This window comes from Panthera uncia, chromosome E1, assembly GCF_023721935.1.
Source record: "Panthera uncia isolate 11264 chromosome E1, Puncia_PCG_1.0, whole genome shotgun sequence".
NCBI classification, from domain to species: domain Eukaryota; kingdom Metazoa; phylum Chordata; class Mammalia; order Carnivora; family Felidae; genus Panthera; species Panthera uncia.
The window spans coordinates 57,024,393-57,042,786 of NC_064814.1; the positions used below are offsets into that span (position 1 = coordinate 57,024,393).

Below are 18,394 nucleotides of genomic sequence, written 5' to 3' on the forward strand. Positions count from 1 at the left end.
GCAGCTTTGACTGCCAGGTCTTCAGGGACCTGTTGACAGTGACCCAAGATCCAGAATGTAATGGATAGCTTGGCGACAGTGTTTACTTGAGCAGTTTATAATCTGGGCAAGGAGATTAAATGTGAGCAAGAAAATGATAGAATACAAAGTTCCCCGCAGGTCAGAGCAAGCTGAGCAGTTGGGACAAGTCATGTGGGGGCTGAGACGGGAGAGACAGCTCACTGTTTGAACACGCAGTTGGGTCGGTTCGCCTGGGTGGCTCAGTCGGGTAAGCGTCCAACTCTTGATTTCGGCTCAGGTCATGATCCCACAGCTCCTGAGATCGAGCCCCAACATCAGGCTCTGTGCTGATGGCCAGAGCCTGCTTGGGATGCTCTCTCCCTCCCACTCTCTCTCTCTCTCTCTCTCTCTCTCTCTCTCTCTGTCTCGCTGCCCCTACCCCACCCATATTCTCGCTTTCTCTTTCTCAAAGTAAATAGACATTAATTAAAAAAAATTAATACAGTTGGGTTATTTTTCCCTAAAGCTGCCTTATATAAATGTGTATTATCTACTGTCTGTATGCACCTCGTCCTTCCAAATCCGTCTTTTAAAATGAACTTTATACTTTACTTCGAGAAGTGCCCACCAATCTTATTTGCTACACGTGCTAACATTCCATAACCATGCCAGACGGCCCTGTAACGTCGATCTGATCTGTTTTGTCTCCATTTTTCAGGTGGGGAGACAGGTTTGAATATGATTAGTGAGCTGCCCAAGGTCATACACTTCCTAAGAGAAAACGTTAGAATTCCCACCCAGGCGATTTGACTGAAGCCCAGACCCCATACTGTGTCTCACACCCCCAGCTTTCCTTCTAGAAGCCAGCATCCCTTCTCGCCTTAGGTATTCTCGAGTATTTCCTGCGTCTGCCTCCAGTTTCTGGCCCCTGAAGACCTGAGAGCCACTATCCCCCCCCCCCCCGCCCCCGGAATCATGGGCAGAATCTGCCAGTTTTCTTGCCTGCTCAGCTTGGACATTTCTTTGATTTCACCCTTGGTTTCCTTGGAAATTTCATTTGCTTTTTTTCATTTCTTTCTGGGGGGGGGGGAGGCTTTTTCCTTTTGTTAGTTACTCATTTGGACTTTCTGCTTTTTCACCTGGAGTTTCGGGATCTTGAATAAATACATTTGGAGATCCCAAAACTTTCTTCAAAAAATAGCCTTCTTCATACCTTTCTGTATATTCCCAGCTTCTAATTTGGCTCGAAGATGTAAGGTCAGCGGGGACTTGATGACATTTCGGTGCAGGTAGACCTTGGGTACCTTCCACTCGCCATCCCGAGAGACCCTCCTTTCCTGCCCAATCACCGACTCTGCCCACACCGCCAATGTATCCCTTCATGTGAACTCTCTGAAACCCGGGGTGCCACTGGGCTCCTGCGTCCTGTACCAGTAGAATTTTGGGGGACGCTGCCTACCCAAGGCAGGCTGGCTTTCAGTATCCCCCCTAACCTCACCCGGGTCTCGGTATCTCCCCATAGCCCCGCTACTCTGTGCTGCTTCCTTAACACATCCAGCTGCCTGCTAAGGTTGGCTTTAGTGCCTGCCCCCCCCCCGCCCCCCCGCCGAGGTCAAAGACCAGCAGACTGTGGCATCATGTGGAGACAATGTCTCCTCTAAAGGTCTGGCCACCAGATGGGTGCTGTAGACACTGCTCCTCTCAGCTTTAAACAATTGCTCAGTGGTGGGAGCGGCCCATTAACCTACGGTATCCCTGACAGCTTTATCCGTGAGCGTTTCCACCTCGGCTACCCCTCCCCGCCCCCCCCCCCCAATCCCTGGAGAAGGAGCATGTTTCCAGATACCTGGGAAGGTGTGGCCCTGAGCTCCGATAGCTCCAAGTCGATGCCCCAGGCACATGGACTAACCTGGAAAGCTCTCCTGCTTAGCAAGCAGCTTCTTTAGAAATGACCGTGGAAAGTGTTCTCATGTTTGCAGAGCTTTCTCAGCTGGAAGAAGCTCTGCCTTCTGCAAGTGCAGGTCTGGATCCCCACGGGGGGGGGGGGGCTGGGGGGGCTGCCCTCCGCCCGGGGAGCGCCCAGACCTGCATTACGGCTACCTCACTAATTAGCTGCATGGGGCCTCAGTTTCTTCTCTGGACCCGGGACTAACAACCCAATGGCGCTGTTGGGAACATTTAATGAGATACTGCATGCATGCAAACGGCCTGGCACCTATGAGGAGCCCAAGGTTGGTGCCTTCCCTTTTCCCTTGTTCTGAACTGGAAATGAAGCCTTGGGAAGCACAGCGAGGTCAGGTCTGGCGTGAGGTCAAAGCTCTTCTCCAGCTCAGCCCTCGGCAGGGCGGGCGCCCCCGCCCCTCAAAACGTCTCCCTCCAGCCTTGTTGTTCCGCTGCCTTCCGCCAGGGGGAGACAAGGGGGCAGGTTCCCTCGGGGGCCGCGCTCGCTTGCGCGTTCACAGAGCCTCGGGAGCGCGGTCGTGCGCGGCCCCGCGGCCGTGCGCGCCCACGAGGTCCCCAGGGGCGGGGCGCGCAGGCGCAGAAGGCGGCGCTTTTGGCGTGGACTGGGCTGGTGGTTTTGAGGCTCGGGCCCCGCAGGTCCGATGCGAGAGGCCGCGGGACCTCTTCTTCCTGCCAGACCCGTTTGCCTCCTCGATTTGCAGAAGGGACGACCTGGCCCCCTTCGGAGCCGGCATTTCTTCCCCATCAAGGACGCTCTTGAGTCCCAAAGGGGACAGAAGGGACATTGCTGGGGCATCTTCAGCTACAGGGGTCTGTGCCAGGGGAGCGGACGGACGTGCCCCCACACTAGGGATCGCTTTGTGTGAAGCTGAGCAAGTACAGAAATTTAATCCTAACATCCCCACGGAGACGTGCAGCGGAAGCAAGGGAGGCGCCTCGAGCTCCAGTGAGTGGCCCGCGCTCCTCAGTGGAGGGACCAGGACGCTGGGGCCGTGGTGATGATGGTCTGTGCGCTGGATTAGGGTTCCCCTTCGCCCCCGGGCCAGGGGCAGCTGCCCTTGCTGCCACCTGTGAATCGGCTGCCACAACTTCTGGGCGAAGTTACCCTATGTGTTAAGGGAAGGAAGGGAACGTAATAAAAAATTTTTAAGAGTTTTTTTTTTTTTTTTTTTCTTTTAATGTTTGAGAGAGAGAGGGAGACGCAGAATCCGAAGCAGGCTCCAGGCTCTGAGGGGGGGTCAGCACAGAGCCCCACGTGGGGCTCGAACTCAGGAGCTGCGCAACTGTGAGATCATGACCTGAGCCGAAGTCGGACGCTCAACGACTGAGCCACCCAGGTGCCCTTGGTAGAGATGACTTAAAAAACAAACAAAAAAAAGTCTTAGAATTATGAAAACAACTCTTCCAATGTTAATGAAAAGGTCCCGGACACTTTCAGAAACCAGAAACCAACAGAAACCCAGTTTTCACAGCGCAAGATACAGAGTAAGTAGAGATTTCAGTTGTATCCTCGCGCCTCCAGAATGTAAGTTTCTTCGCCTCATTTCTCATCCCTTCGAAAAGCACAGGCTCACGGGGAGCCCGCGGCTTCGCATTCCCCAGGCACCTCCACCTGCGTCAGAGGTGTTAACTTCCGCTTGGCTGAGAAGGATTCCCATGAAAGGGGACCAGAAGGTCAGCGGTGGAGGATGGGGGTGCGGCTCCCCTGATGCGGGTTCCTGCGGTTAACCCTGGCGGGGCACAATGCCACTGGCCTCGCCCCGCAGATGATTGCTCTTTCAGAAGCTTTCCTAATGCGAGGCCCCAGCTGCGAGGTGTAGTCAACACCGGGGCCTACACAGGAGCTACACGCGGGGCCGGAGGGCGTGCAGGGAACGCGGTCTCCCCAGCCCTGCTTTCTTTCGAGGAGGGGACAGACCACAGACACCCCGGCTTGGGAGTCTTCCCAGTTTGTGCTGGGTTCTCTGCAGACCGGGGAGGAGGAGGCTGCCTGGGACGCCTCGTCCTCCCGGGCCTCCCCCTGCCGCGGCTTGTCTCCTTTTAAGGGCTTTGCTTTTGTTTCTGTTTTGACAAACAATAAGGTTTTCCGCGGAGGCCTGGACAGTCGGAGGAACCGGGAGGCAGGGGGAACCGGGAGGCAGGGGACACCCGCAGCGGAGGAGCCAGCAGGGACCACTCTTGGGATGCTCAGTCCGGGTGTGAACACGGCCAGCGGGAGGAGATGCCGAGGTTAGACTGTGCTTGAGCTTTTGACCTTGGAGTAAATCCTGGCGTCACTGAGCTTTTGAAAGACTTCAAGAAGCCAAGGCAACATATCGTTCGGTTGTAGGAAATGTTCAGAGCAGGACGCGAGGTGGTTGAGTGTCTTGCCTGGGGCTGCAGCGCCTGGGGGGGTGACTTCTCTTGGTGCATGGCTACAGTGTTTCTGGGAATGAGGAAAATGTTCTAAACTTGGATGGTGGTAAAGCCGCTGAATTGTACCTTGTGTGTGTGTGTTTTAGAGAAAGTGCATGCGGGTGCGGGAGCTGTGGGGAGGGGTGGAGGCAGAAAGAGAGAGAGACTCCCAAGCAGGCTCTGTGCTCAGCACAGAGCTGGACTCAGGGCTCGATCCCACGATCCCGGGAACCCAACGTGAGCCGAAAGGAGGAGCGGGACTCTCAACCGACTGAGACACCCAGGCGCCCCTCAGCGTATATATTTTTTAAAGTTTTTATTAGGGCGCCTGGGTGGCTCAGTTGGCTGGGCGTCCCAACTTCGGCTCAGGTCATGATCTCCTGGTTCCTGAGTTCAAGCCTCACTTTGGGCTCCCTGCTGTCTGCACAGAGCCCACTTTAGATCCTCTGTCCGCACCCCACCCCCCTCGGACTCAAAAACTAAATAAACATTAAAAAAAAAAAAAAAAAAAGGGCGCCTGGGTGGCGCAGTCGGTTAAGCGTCCGACTTCAGCTCAGGTCATGATCTCGAGGTCCGTGAGTTCGAGCCCCGCGTCGGGCTCTGGGCTGATGGCTCGGAGCCTGCTTCCGATTCTGTGTCTCCTTCTCTCTCTGCCCCTCCCCCCTTCACGCTCTGTCTCTCTCTGTCTCAAAAATAAATAAACGTTAAAAAAACAAAAACAAAAACAAAACAACCTGGGGATTTCATTTAGAAAATCCCATAAGTAAGTAAATAAATAAATAAAGTGTTTATTTATTTACGTTTTTATTTATTTACGTTTAGTAATATCCACCCCCAACAGGGGGCTCAAACTCACGACCTTGAGATTAAGAGTCACAGGCTCTTCCAGCTGAGCCAGCCAGGCCCCCCTGGTGAAATTTATGATATGTGAATTATATCTCAATGAAGCGGTTTTATTTTTTTTTTTTAATTTTTTTTTTCAACGTTTTTTATTTATTTTTGGGACAGAGAGAGACAGAGCATGAACGGGGGAGGGGCAGAGAGAGAGGGAGACACAGAATCGGAAACAGGCTCCAGGCTCCGAGCCATCAGCCCAGAGCCTGACGCGGGGCTCGAACTCACCGACCGCGAGATCGTGACCTGGCTGAAGTCGGACGCTTAACCGACTGCGCCACCCAGGCGCCCCACAATGAAGCGGTTTTAAACTCTCCTCCCATCCCCCGAGAGAAGCAGATTCCAACTCGCGCCATTGCGGTGGAGGAAGCCGTCCTCCCTGCGGTTAGGGTGTCCGTGAAGCAAGATTAGCTGCCGGTCGATGGGATGGTCTTTGGATGGAGGTCCTGAGTACTTGGTCGTTCCTGGTGTTATTGTCTCCACCTCGGTGTGTGTTGGAAAATTTCCATAATAACAAGTTGAATGAATTTTTAAAAGCGAAAACACACCCAGACCACCTAAAAATGTGAGACATGAAAGCACAGGAAACAGGTGATGGAGGAACTTGAAACTCACAGACACCCCTGGAGAAGGGTTATGTCCTGTGTCAGGGGAGCGCGAGGAGGAGTCACTGCCATAGAGCGGCCTGGACTGGCTGTAGCAAGTCCCTTTTTTAATGTTTATTTATTTTAGAGAGAGAGACAGACAGAGTGTGAGCTGGCGAGGGGCAGAGAGAGGGGGAGACACAGAATCCGAAGCGGGCTCCAGGCTCCGGGCTGTCAGCACAGAGCTCGATACAGGGCTTGAACCCACGGACCGTGAGATCATGACCTCAGCCGAAGTCCGGATGCTTAACCCACCGAGCCAGCCGGGCGCCCCACTTGAGTGGCCTTTTTCACACCTGGCTGCTTTTCTCTGGTCCGGGGAGAGTGTGTTCATCCAGCAGAAACTAAGCTGCCATGTACTCAGCCCACACTGGTCTTCGATGCACCCAACTCGGCCCTTGGCTTCGCCGTTTGCTTGATGGGTGTGTCTCCGAGTGTGGTCGCCTTGGCCGCGCCCGTACCTCCGGCTCGTCACTCACACCTGTGTGGCGTCTTCCCCGCCACCCACCTTGCAGCCCTGTGGTCACGTCTGTCTGTGCCTAGATGGGACGCCTCTGGGGACACAGCAGTGAGAAAAGCAGGTGATAATTCCTACCTTTATGAAGCTCTTATATCCCAGCGGAGGGACAAAACGATAATTAGGACCAGTAAACAGGATACACCGCGTGTGGAATAATTACACCTGTTGAGAAAAAGAGCAGGAGATGGGGGCATAACGTGTGTAAGCGGAGGGAGATGCGATGTGCAAGTCCTAGATGAGGCGTCCAGACCTTTGAGTGAAACACAAGGGGGTGAGAGAGTTAGTCATCAGACCCCTGGAGGGGGAGCACGCCAGGAAGAGGCCGGAGGATGTGCAAATGTCCTGAGTCCGGCGTGTGTCTGGCACCATCCGGGAGCCCCAAGGAGACCACGGGGCTGAAACTTTGCTGCATGTGAAAGAATGAATGAGTGAGGTTAAGGCCTCCAGAACACCACCCCGCGGGGTGGGCTTACACTGGGCGGCCATTATCCCACCCCACGCACCTGACTCTCTCCTCTGGGGGTTAAGAGGCCTCGCAAGGCTCTTCCAGCTCCTCTTCCAGGCAGAAACCTACAAGGGACCCGTCTCTGCCCTGGGTGTCCCAGCGTGCCTGCACCCTGCCTCCAAGGGGCGACTGAAGAGGGGGAGCCTCTTTGTGCACCGGGGGCAGGGGGGACAGAGCTCCCGTCCCACCGCGTGGGGCTCTGCGGGGCAGCGATGCCTTGTAGCTCCTCCTCGGCGATTTTCTCCCCACCCCCCACTTTGAAAGGCACCACTGGACTTGACACTGTTATTCCCGTGGTGGTTTGTATTTGTTTAGGCTTTCTCTTGGCCTCTCTATAGGCTCACTGTGCTATCGCAATTTTCTGAAGTTCTGGCCAATGCATTAAGACTGGAAACAGAGATCCACAGTTTTCACCATCTGCCTCCCCATCGCTGTAAGTCTTTGTGACTCCAGAGTCACAGCATCTTGAAGAGATACCTGCACACCCGTGGTCATTGCGGCGTGATTCGCAATAGCCAAGATACGGAAACAACCCAAGGGTCCGTCAGTGGACGAACGGATGAAGACATGTATATACATACAGCAGAATTTTTTTTTTTTTAATTTTTAATGTTTATTTACTTTTGAGAGAGAGAGAGAGACAGAGCACGAGCGGGGCAAGGGCAGAGACAGAGAAGGAGACACAGACTCCAAAGCAGGCTCCAGGCTCCAGGCTCCGAGCGGCCAGCGCAGAGCCCGACGCGGGGCTTGAACTCACAAACCGCGAGATCATGACCTGAGCCGAAAGTCGGATGCTCAACCCACTGAGCCACTCAGGCGCCCCCGTACAATCTTATCCAGCCGTGAGAAGGAAAGAAATCCTGCCCTTTGTGACCACGCGGATGCACCTGTCCACTCAGGACACTGCTGAGTGAAGGAGGTCACACAGAGAAAGACAAAGCCTGTGTGCTCTCATTTATACGTGAAATCTAAAAATGTTCAACTCACAGGGCGCCTGGCTGGCTCAGTCGGTAGGGCACATGACTCTTGATCTCGGGGTCATGAGTTCAAGCCTGATGTGGGGCATGGAGACTACTGAAAAAAAAAAAAAATTTGAATAAAAAAACCGGAAACGAACATGCTGAACTCATAGAAACAGAGAGTAGAGGGGCACCTGACTGGCTCAGTCGATGAAGCATCTGACTCTTGGTTTCGGCTCAGGTTGTGATCTCACGATTTCATGGGTTCGAGCCCCGAGTCAGGCTCCGGACAGCGTGGAGGTTGCTTGGGGTTTCTCTGTCTTCCTCGCTCTCCCCCACTTGCACTGTTTTTGTCTCTCTCAAAATAAATAAATAAAACAAAGAAGAGGTATAGAGAAACAGAGTGGTGGTTACCAGGGCTGGGGGGTGGGGGGGGGAGGCGGGGAATGGGGTTACAGGGTATAAACTTCCAGTCATGAGGTTAAGTTTCTGGGAGCTAACGTACAGCATAGTGATGATACCTAATAATGGTGTGTTAGGTACTTGAAAACTGCCAAGCAGTAAATCTTGAATATTCTCACCGCAAAAAGGAAATGGTAATTATGTGACGTGCTGGAGGTATGTGGTGATCATGTTATAATATACAAGTGTGTGAATTAACACGTGGTACACCTTAAGTGTTATATTTCAACTCTATCTCAATAAAGCAGGGGGGGGACAACAAAAAATATTGGAAACAAAAACCTGCATAACTGTTGGGGTGCCCGGGTGGCTCGGTGAAGCGTCCGACTCTTGATTTCGGCTCAGGTCATGATCTTGTGGTTTGTGGGATCGAGCCCCGTGTCTGGCTCGGCACTGACAGCAAGAAGCCTGCTTGGGATTCTCTCTCTCTCCCTCTCTCTGCCCCTCCCCTGCTCATGCATGCTCTCTCAAAATAAATAAACATTAAAAAAAAAGAGTAAACCCTAATACACCTACCTTAAAAAAATGTCATAACTATCGACAGGGAGACAAAATTATCCTTTGTATATGCGCTAAGTTTTACCTCAAAACTGCATGGAAATAAAATGAACAACAACAACCAAAAAAGTAAAACATAATAACGAATATTTTCCAATGACAAACCAGAACGAGATAATAAATAGGAAAAGCATTCATAATAGCAACAAAAAAAGCACTCACGAGATACCAAAGAATTATCTTTCGTATGTGGGCATGTGAAATTGTATCAATAGCTAACATTGACCGGGCTTGCAAGCCCTATGTGAGATCCTTTATTGGGGATAAGTTTGGTTTTCACCATCTGCCTCCCCATCACTGTCAGTCTTTGTGACTCCAGTGTGCTCAATAAACAAGCAGAGATCTGGGGCGCCTGGGTGGCTCAGTCGGTTCAGCGCCCCACTTTGGCTCAGGTCATGATCTCACGGCTCATGAGTTCGAGCCCCGTGTTGGGCTGTGTGCTGACAGCTCAGAGCCTGGAGCCTGCTTCGGATTGTGTGTCTCCCTCTCTCTCTGTCCCTTCCCTGCTCACACTCTGTCTCTCTCCTCTCTCTCTCTCTCTCTCTCTCTAAAAAATAAACAAAATAGGGGCACCTGGGTGGCTCAGTCGGTTGGGCAGCCGACTTCAGCTCAGGTCATGATCTCACGGTTCATGGGTTCGAGCCCTGCATCGGGCTCTGTGCTGATGGCTCGGAGCCTGGAGCCTGCTTCCGATTGTGTGTCTCCCTCTCTCTCTGCCCCTCCCCTGCTCACCCTCTGTCTCTCTATCAAAAATAAACATTAAAAATAAAAAAAAAATGGACGGAGATTCTAAACTACGTTTGATGGATTTTATTAGGCTCTTCTAGGTGGATTTGACTTAGTTTAAGGTTACAACTTGTCTAGTGGAGGCCAGTAATCCCTTTGTTTTTTAGGGAACCCCAAGAGCTCTGGGAAGGAGGAAAGGCTGGAAGGGAAAGAGGAACGAGTGGAGGGACGACAAGAGACTCAAGGGGAGAAGAAATGTCCGAAGGGGAACGGCAAGTGCACGTGACCCGGAGAGCAGCAGCCCTCAGAAGCACCCAGTGCTGCCTGCACCGGCCTCTCTGTCCATGATGACGTCCACGCTTGGTCCTTTGTCCAGTCCTCCCGTCCTCCCTCGGCCTTGCCCTCGTAAACCTGGTGCCTTTCCCCCGACACGAGTTTCTGAGCTTGTCGAGCGCACAGGCTGTCTTCCCTGTTGGTTGGCTCCCCTGGTACCATGGACTGAATTGTCCCCCGCACCCCCGTGCCTCCCCCAGTTCCTGTGTTAAAGCCCTAACCCTCAAGGGGATGGCATTTGGAGGTGGGGCCTTTGGGAGGGAATTAGGTTTAGATGAAGTCGTGAGAGTGGAGTCCTCACGATGGGGTTAGTGCCCCTGTGAGGAGACAAAGGGGGACCAGAGCTCTGTCCCTGCCCCGTGGGGACACAGAGAAGGTGACTGGAGAAAGAAGGTGATTTTATTAAAGCATGGGGACGGGACGTGTGGGCAGAAAGAGCTGCTGTGGGGAAGGTGATGGGAGAGACCCTCACCAGGAACGAATCTGCCGGCACCTTGTTCTTGGACTTCCCGGCCTCCAGACTGTGAGCAGCAAACACGAATTGTGAAGCCAGTCAGCGTGTGGGGTTTTGTGAGAGCAGCCTGAGCTGACTAAGACGTGCGGGGTTCTCGGGGACCACATGTTTAATAGGGGTCCCCATGAGGGGTGCTGTCGAGATCACAGCAATACGGACTTTGGGTTAGAGAGATGGTGGCCGGGGGGGCGGGGGGGAGGTCTGGCTGCTGTAATTGGTAGAGTGTGCGACTCTTTTGTTTTTGTTTTTTTATTAAAGAAAATTTTTTTAATGCGTATTTTTGAGAGAGAGACAGAGTGTGAGTGGGGGAGGGGCAGAGAGAGGGGGAGACCCAGAATCCGAAGCAGTTTCCAGGCTCTGGGCTATCAGGACAGAGCTCGACACGAACTGTGAGATCATGACTTGAAACTGAACTGAAATCAAGAGCTGGAGGCTTCACTGACTGAGTGAGTGAGTTTTATCAAAAATTAGGGGCGCCTGGGTGGCTCAGTCGGTTGAGCGTCCGACTTCAGCTCAGGTCACGATCTCGCGGTCTGCGGGTTCGAGCCCCGCGTCGGGCTCTGGGCTGATGGCTCAGAGCCTGGAGCTTGCTTCCGATTCTGTGTCTCCCTCTCTCTCTGCCCCTCCCCCGTTCATGCTGTGTCTCTCTCTGTCTCAAAAATAAATAAAACGTTAAAAAAAAATTAAAAAAACAAAAATTAAAAAAAAATCTTTACCAGTGAAGTAGGTAAAAATGCCATGTGTGACCAAAAAAATTCACACCGTACTCCATTGTGGATAATTCGTACTGGAGAACAGTCATGGAAACATAATGAATGCCAGAGGGTTTTCAAAGGGAGGCTAGTGCTCATTAGATATTATTGAACTCATCGTGGGGGGAGAAGACTGAAGAATTCAAGAAACGTAGGAAAAGGCTTCACGTTCCAAGAGAACCGATTGGGACGTAACGACTGCGGGAAAGCCTTGCCTCGGAGGCCACGACTTCTACATACATCACTGCGTCTACTCCTGAGAGACACCCTGTAATTTACTGAGGGTGGTGAAACCTTCCATCAGAGCTGAGTCTTACCCAACATCAAAGCATTCATTCTGCAGAGGAGGCCTGTGAACGTCGTGTCCGAAGGCCTTCGATTATCGCTCGCACCTTAACTGACCCCGGAGGGTTCATACAAGAGACAGACTGCTTGGAAGCAATCAATGTGAACGCGCTGTCTGGCCTAAGTCGAGTTCTACAGCGTCGAAGAATGTATTTCAGGGAAGACTGCCACGCGTGTACCGGAAGTGAAAATCCCTTCTGCCGGACTCTTGCATCTTGTGGAAAAAGAGATGACAAAAAGTCAAGCGATTCGAACGTACCCGCGTATTTATCGTGCGATGCGCAGCTGCTCACTGCCCCTTGTCCTCACCTCCTTGGTCCGTACGTTGCTTATGTGAACCGCGGTCTCTGGGCGAGAGACAAGGCAAAGGGCCTGGCTGTGGTTGGCTGTCCCGGAGGAAGCCATCTCTCTTTCCCATTTGCTGGGCCTCTGGTCTTAACTCTCAAAGTATCCCTTGTCCTGGAAGGAAAGGCCAGTGCTAAGGACACCGTATTATTTAAAACTTCCTATCACGCCAGGAAGTCTGAGGACATATGAAAGAGAACCATTGCTCGGAAAAGGTGCCCGTCAGCGGTGAGTCCACAATGACGTATGGAGTGACTACTACCTTATACCTCCCCTCCCCTCGTTACACTGTCATCTCAGGAAATTATGACCCTGAGTAAGCCCCACTAGTCACTGCTGTCGTGACTAATTTCAACCGGGCTGGCGGGAGCGACCAGGTTCCTTTAATGGCGGGAGGTGGCAGCGCCCCGGTTATGACATTTTAAATTCTAAGCAATACTCTTACCGCTATAACATACAGTGTGCATGTGTCAACACGTCCCTGGATACAGAAGTAATCAGGAAGCATCTAGACGAGGGGGATTGGTCTGTACGTGGACTCTTGTGGGCTCACGGACGTGTGAAGAGCTGATTTAAGACACCCCCTGACACAAAGTGGTGGCCGTGCCAGGTTGAGAAGCACTCTGACACGCAACGTCCTCCTTCCTTCTCCTCTGCTTTCCGGCCACAGCTGGACTCTGGTTCGTGGCTCGTGGCTCCACCAGACACCCATCGAGGACACTGTGTCTTCAGCCCCGCGCAGGGAGAGGACACGGGGACACATACAGGCGTCTACTTCTCCTGTACCCCTCAAGATTGCCTACCTACGGGGGTGCCTGGGTGGCTCAGTCGGTTAAGCGTCCGACTTCGGCTCAGGTCATGATCTCAGGGTTGTGGGTTCGAGTCCCACGTCGGGCTCTGTGCTGACAGCTTGGAGCCTGGAGCTGCTTCGGATTCTGTGTCTCCCTCTCTCTCTGCCCCTCCCCCACTCGTGCTCTGTCTCTCTGTCTTTCAAAAATGAATAAACGTCGAGAGAAAATTTTAAAAAGGAGGGGAAGAGACAGAGAGAACCCCCAGCAGGCTCTGCAATGCCAGCCCAGAGCCCTATGTGGGGTCTGAACCGATGAACCTCAAGACCATGACCTGAGCCAAAATCAAAAGTCGGATGCTCAACCGACTGAGCCACCCCAGGCGCCCCTGTGTTGCATCATTTAACAGTTAGGGCTTCACTTAAGAGAAGAGAGTCCCCCTGGTTTTGACAAGCCTGATAATCATTTATATCCCTCTCCGTGATGCCCGGTCACCTCCAGGTTCGGTGCCCATCTCCCCTCCCCCTAACAACCCACATCTCATATTAAGCAGTATTTATTAGGATGATGGGAGCTGTGACCTACATGTGCAATTTGAAGACGTTTCTCCATTTCCTGTGATGCTGTTTGGCTTTTGGGGGGGGGGGTGCCCTGGGGGCTGTCAACAATTATGCACGACTGCTGGAAATGGCCCCAGACTCTTCTAACGTCTTGGTTAGACGTCTGACCTACGACACCGATTAGATCAGCGTGTCATCCCCTGGGTCCAGCACGACAGGTCAAACCCCACGCTCGGGGTGGGGGGAGTGAGTAGGGAAGGGTCTAGTTTTCACCGTCTAGAATGTATAACCTACAGAATTGATTACGGCGCATCTGGGGGTGGCCCCGTCCGAAGGTAAAGAAATACTGGGTGGAGCGTAAAACGTGTGTCCAGGGAGACGAGAAAAAAGGAGGGAGGAGAGCGCCTGGCCGGCCCGGTCGGTGGAGCCTGCAACTCTTGATCTCGGGGTCGTGAGTTCAAGCCCCACGTTGGGGCTTAAAAAAAAAAAAAAAAAAAAAGAGGAACAAAAACCAAGATGTATTTGAACTGTCTGTAAACTCCAGCCGCTTATACTGGTTGTTCACATTCTTCATCCCAATTCCACGCGAGAATCCTTCCCTTTCTGAGCTTTCCCAGTTTCCCCAGTCACCAGGATCAGCCAGTCTCCTCAGCCGGCCATTTGGTGGTTATATTTTGGTTCACTGACCCCCAGATGTTACATAGAAATTGTGGACTCTGGTGTCAGCCAACATTCCTCATCCAAGCCTATGAAAAAGTTCTCAGCCGCGTGATAACTACTGATCTGATGGGATGGACAGGCTCCGAGGAGTTCTTTATTAAAAAAATTTTTTTTTACTTTTTTTTTATTTGTGAGAGCAAGAGAGGCAGAGTGCGAGTAGGGGAGAGGCAGAGAGAGGGAGACACAGAATCTGAAGCAGGCACAGAGCCTGACATGGGGCTCGAACTCACAGACCGCGAGGTCATCACCCGAGCCGAAGTCAGTCACTCAAGCGACTAAGCCACCCAGGCGACACCCTTAAGCACTATTCCTTGAAGGCCGTTGTTGAAATTCAAGTTAACCAGGGAGGACTTTCCCACGAGCGTGTCTCAGCACGCACAGACTGTCTGCGGTCAGGGCTGTGTTACAGGCACAGTCACAGAGGGCAGGTCAGGCTCCCGTCACTGGGCGGGGAGGTGGCAAACGGTCTTACCAGAGAACACAAGCCGAGACAGGTCAGGGGAGCCCAGGCGCCAAGGGTCGGGAAGGTCGGCGGATGAGTGTCAGAGCGAGAAGGGAAGGGAAGGAGCAGAGAGGGCTTTGCGCATGCGATTATCCTGAATCAGGTGTTACAGGAGGGGAGCCGAGTCAACAGCCCTGCCTGTACCTTTGGCGTTTCATCTTGGTGGATGGGAGACGCTTTGCACAGGTAAGGTAAATGTGGATTTTGTGACAGATTGGATGTGTCCTCTCTGGAGCTAATGGTCAAAGGACTGGTGTGCAGCCGGCCTGGGTCATGCTTCGGGGCCCCTTAAAGGGGTGGAGGCTGATTGTGTCCTGAGTGGGACTTCAGGAGGACAGTGGGGTTGGAGTGAGAGGGACCTGGGGAGGAGTCTGAAGGTGTGGGTGCTGACCCTGGTCTCCCTGCTTCTGATCTGATCACACCTGGACAAGTCACCGAGTCCTTTGGGCCCCCTCCTGGTTGTTTTTTTTTTGTTTTTTTTTTTTTTTGTAATAAAGTTTATTCATTTATTTATCTAAAAATTTTTTTTTTAATGTTTAGTTATTTTTGAAGGAGAGAGAGACAGAGCATGAGCAGGGGAGGGGCAGAGAGAGAGAGGGAGACACAGTATCCAAAGCAGGCTTCTGGCTCTGGGCTGTCAGCACAAAGCTGGACGCGGGGCTGGAACCCACGAACTGTGAGATCATGACCTGAGCCGAAATCGGATGCTTAACCAACTGAGCCACCCAGGTGCCCCAAAGTTTATTAATTTATTATGAGAGAGAGAAAGAGAAAGAGAGAGAGAGCACACAGAAGCCAGGCTGGGGAGGGGCAGAGAGAGAGGGAGACACAGAATATGAAGCAGGTTCCAGGCTCTGAGCTGTCAGCACAGAGCCTGACGTGGGGCTCAAACTCCGGAATCGGGAGATCATGACCTGAGTCTTAACCGACTGAGCCACCCAGGCGCACTGCCTCTTGGTTCTTTTAAACCAAGCCTCAAAAGGGGCGCCTGGTGGCTCATTTGGTTAAGCGTCTGACTTCAGCTCAGGTCATGATCTCATGGCTTGTGAGTTTGAGCCCCGCGTCAGGCTCTGTGCTGACAGCTCGGAGCCTGGAGCCTGTTTCGGATTCTGTGCCTCCCCCTCTTTCTGCCCCTCCCCTGCTTGCACTGTTTCTCTCTCTCAAAAATAAATAAACATTAAAAAAATGAAAATAAAATAAACCAAGCCTCAAAGCCAAGCATTTTGCCCACTTGGATATGATCGACACATTGGGATTTCTTTTTTTTTTTTTAAGTTTTTATTTATTTATTTTGAGGGGAGGGGGAAGGGCAGAGAGAGAAAGAGAATCCCAAGCAGGCTCCTTGCTGTCAGTGAAGAGCCCGACGCGAGGCTCAAACCCACAAACCGTGGAATCATGACCTGAACAGAAATCAAGAGTTAGACGCTTAACCACCCGAGCCATCCAGGCGCCCCGACACATCATGATTTCTTATGTGGCTTCAATGTAGTAGTGAGGTCAGGGATCACGCGAGGGACTCACGCTGCCGGATTCAGTGGGTTTCAGCAAGAGGGGAAGGCAAGGAGCCCAGGATGAGTCTAGAAAGAGAATCTGAGGGCTCGGCAGCAAAAGCAAGCCTCGGAAACAAAGGGACCCTTTTGTCTGAGAGGGACCCCGAGGGGTCATCACAGTTAGCAGATTTCAGTGGCGGTGGGGACGAGGACAGTATTGTGGGTGGACGCATGGTGTCAGGGAGGGCACAGCATGAAGAGCGAGTGAACAGCATGCACGTTGGCAAACGGGCTGCGTTAGCCTCGGGAGGAAGGTGGCATCACAAAGGGATGTTTCCAGAGGAATGGATAGTTCATCTAAGATTTTTCTGGTGGGCCACGTCTTGAGCTGGGAGAACGACACCATGAAGGTAGAATTAGGCGTCACTGTGGCAGGTGTAAGCTTCTCTGGTCATGTCGGGAACTCACATGACCCTGTAACGCGGGTAGATCCTGGGACTGAATTTTCCCTCTCGTGCTGTTTTCTCAAAAAGCCGCCTCAGAGGGCCTCAGTCGGTTGAGCGTCCAAGTCTTGATATCAGCTCAGGTCATGATCTCATGGTTCGTGGGTTCGAGCCCCGCTTTGGGCTGTGTGCTGATCGTTGGGAGCCTGCTCGGGATTCTCTTTCCCTCTGCCCCTCCCCCGCTTGTGTTCTTTCTCAAAATAAACTTAAAAAAAGAGAGAGCGACCTCAGAAATATCCATGTAGGACTGCCTGGGCCCTGGGGATGGCAAATAACTTCTACTCATATGGGAAAGCGCCTTGTGATGAGGGGGCTCAGAGGCAGTTCTTGAGGCAGATGCCCAGTTTTTTTAATTAAAAAAAGGTTTTATTTTTTGATAAATATTTTTGATTTAGTTTTGGATTTTTGAAATCAAAATTTATTTTATTAAAAAATTTTTGATATTTTTTGATAAATGAACGTTTATTCATTTTTGAGAGACAGAGCAAGACAGCACAAGTAGGGATGGGGCAGAGAGAGAGAGAGAGAGAGAGAGAGAGAGAGAGAAGCCCAAGCAGGCTCCAGGCTCTGAGCTGTCAGCACAGAGCCCTAAGAGGGCTTGAACTCACAACCTGTGAGATCATGACCTGAGCCGAAGGTGGACGCTGAACCGACTGAGCCACCCAGGCACCCCCAGGCACCCCAATGCCCATGAATGCAGGTAACGTAGATCCAAATCAGTGGAACCAAATGCCTCCCACCTTCCATGTTGAGCAGGATGCGTCTGCAGTCTGGGCATCTTTCCTTGAGAGGAATATTGCCTCAAAGGACTGTGATGGTGGATCATGGGTTGGATAAAAGCTTGGGCAAAATGAAGAAGGTTGAAGTAGAACTCTTGGAAAATGGTAGACAAGCCTAAGGGAGAAATAGAACATTTCTGGGCAGCGGTTGAAAGGCCTCCGGGAGGGAGAAACGATACATTTATCTTGGGGCTCTTCTCAAAAAACACTTTTCCCGCTAGCTGTTGGCAGCCTAGCCAAGGACATTTCTGCCGATCCAGGGTTGACAACCTTCTCGGGCAGGTGCAAGTGGGTAGGGCAGAGGAGTTCAGGATATTGGCGTGGACGGCTGCAGTGCTGGGCCGAATTCCGTGACCACAAGAGAGTTTTCCTTTGTGATGGGGTGTGCGCTGGATACACACACAATATCCCTTTCTGAGGGCAGACGCTCCCTTCCTTATTCTGCAGGATGGCGGTGGGGCGGACAAAGAAGCGGGGCCCCCACGGCTGGGGCGGACCGGGGACCCTGACTCGGCTGCTCCTACCACTCCACGATGCGAGCGCCAGACCCAATCACAGCCCTGCCCTGCGAACTGGTGTTTGGGAGGAGAGCGGCCGTCTGAGGCTACCCTGGGTAGGACGGAGCCCCTCGGCGACGTCACCTGTGAACCGAGACCTGAAACCCAAAGGGCGGGCACGGGAAGTAACCGGCAGTGAGCACAAGGGCTGGGGCGAGCCGGGCACCCTCGATCGGGACGGGAGGAGGCCGGCGGCGGATGCGGAGCCGCGGCCCGAGCCGCTCGCCCCGCACTCTCACCCGGGGTCCCTCCCGCGAGCAAGCCCCCCGGACCTCCGGGCGGACGGCCCGCCCGCTCCCGGGCCCCCGGCGCTCAGGGAAGAGGGCGGCGGGCCGAGGCGCGCGGGAGGCGCAGCCGCCCGCTCGGGGCGCAGGTGCACGCGGGGGAGCGACGGCGGTGCGCAGAGCGGCCGGCCCCGCGGCGGAAGTGCGTCCCGGGGGCCGCTCTAGGACGGCCGGAGGACCCGGCTCGTCAGTGACCCCGCGCCAGACGGGAGCGCCGTCGCGCGCCGGGCGTCTCCGGGCAGCCGAGCCGGCGGCGGCGGGGAGGCCCCGAGCGGGCGGCCGCGCCCGCCGCGGGGGG

General features: G+C 53.1%; 1 long non-coding RNA gene across 1 annotated transcript; it reads left to right on the forward strand.

Moving 5' to 3' along the window:
• Window positions 1-2,477: 2,477 nt before the first annotated feature.
• On the forward strand, window positions 2,478-10,667 carry LOC125927106 (uncharacterized). Its single transcript, XR_007459231.1, has 3 exons — window positions 2,478-2,908; window positions 3,152-3,447; window positions 9,792-10,667. It is a non-coding gene; the product is annotated as an uncharacterized LOC125927106 (long non-coding RNA).
• Window positions 10,668-18,394: the final 7,727 nt, after the last annotated feature.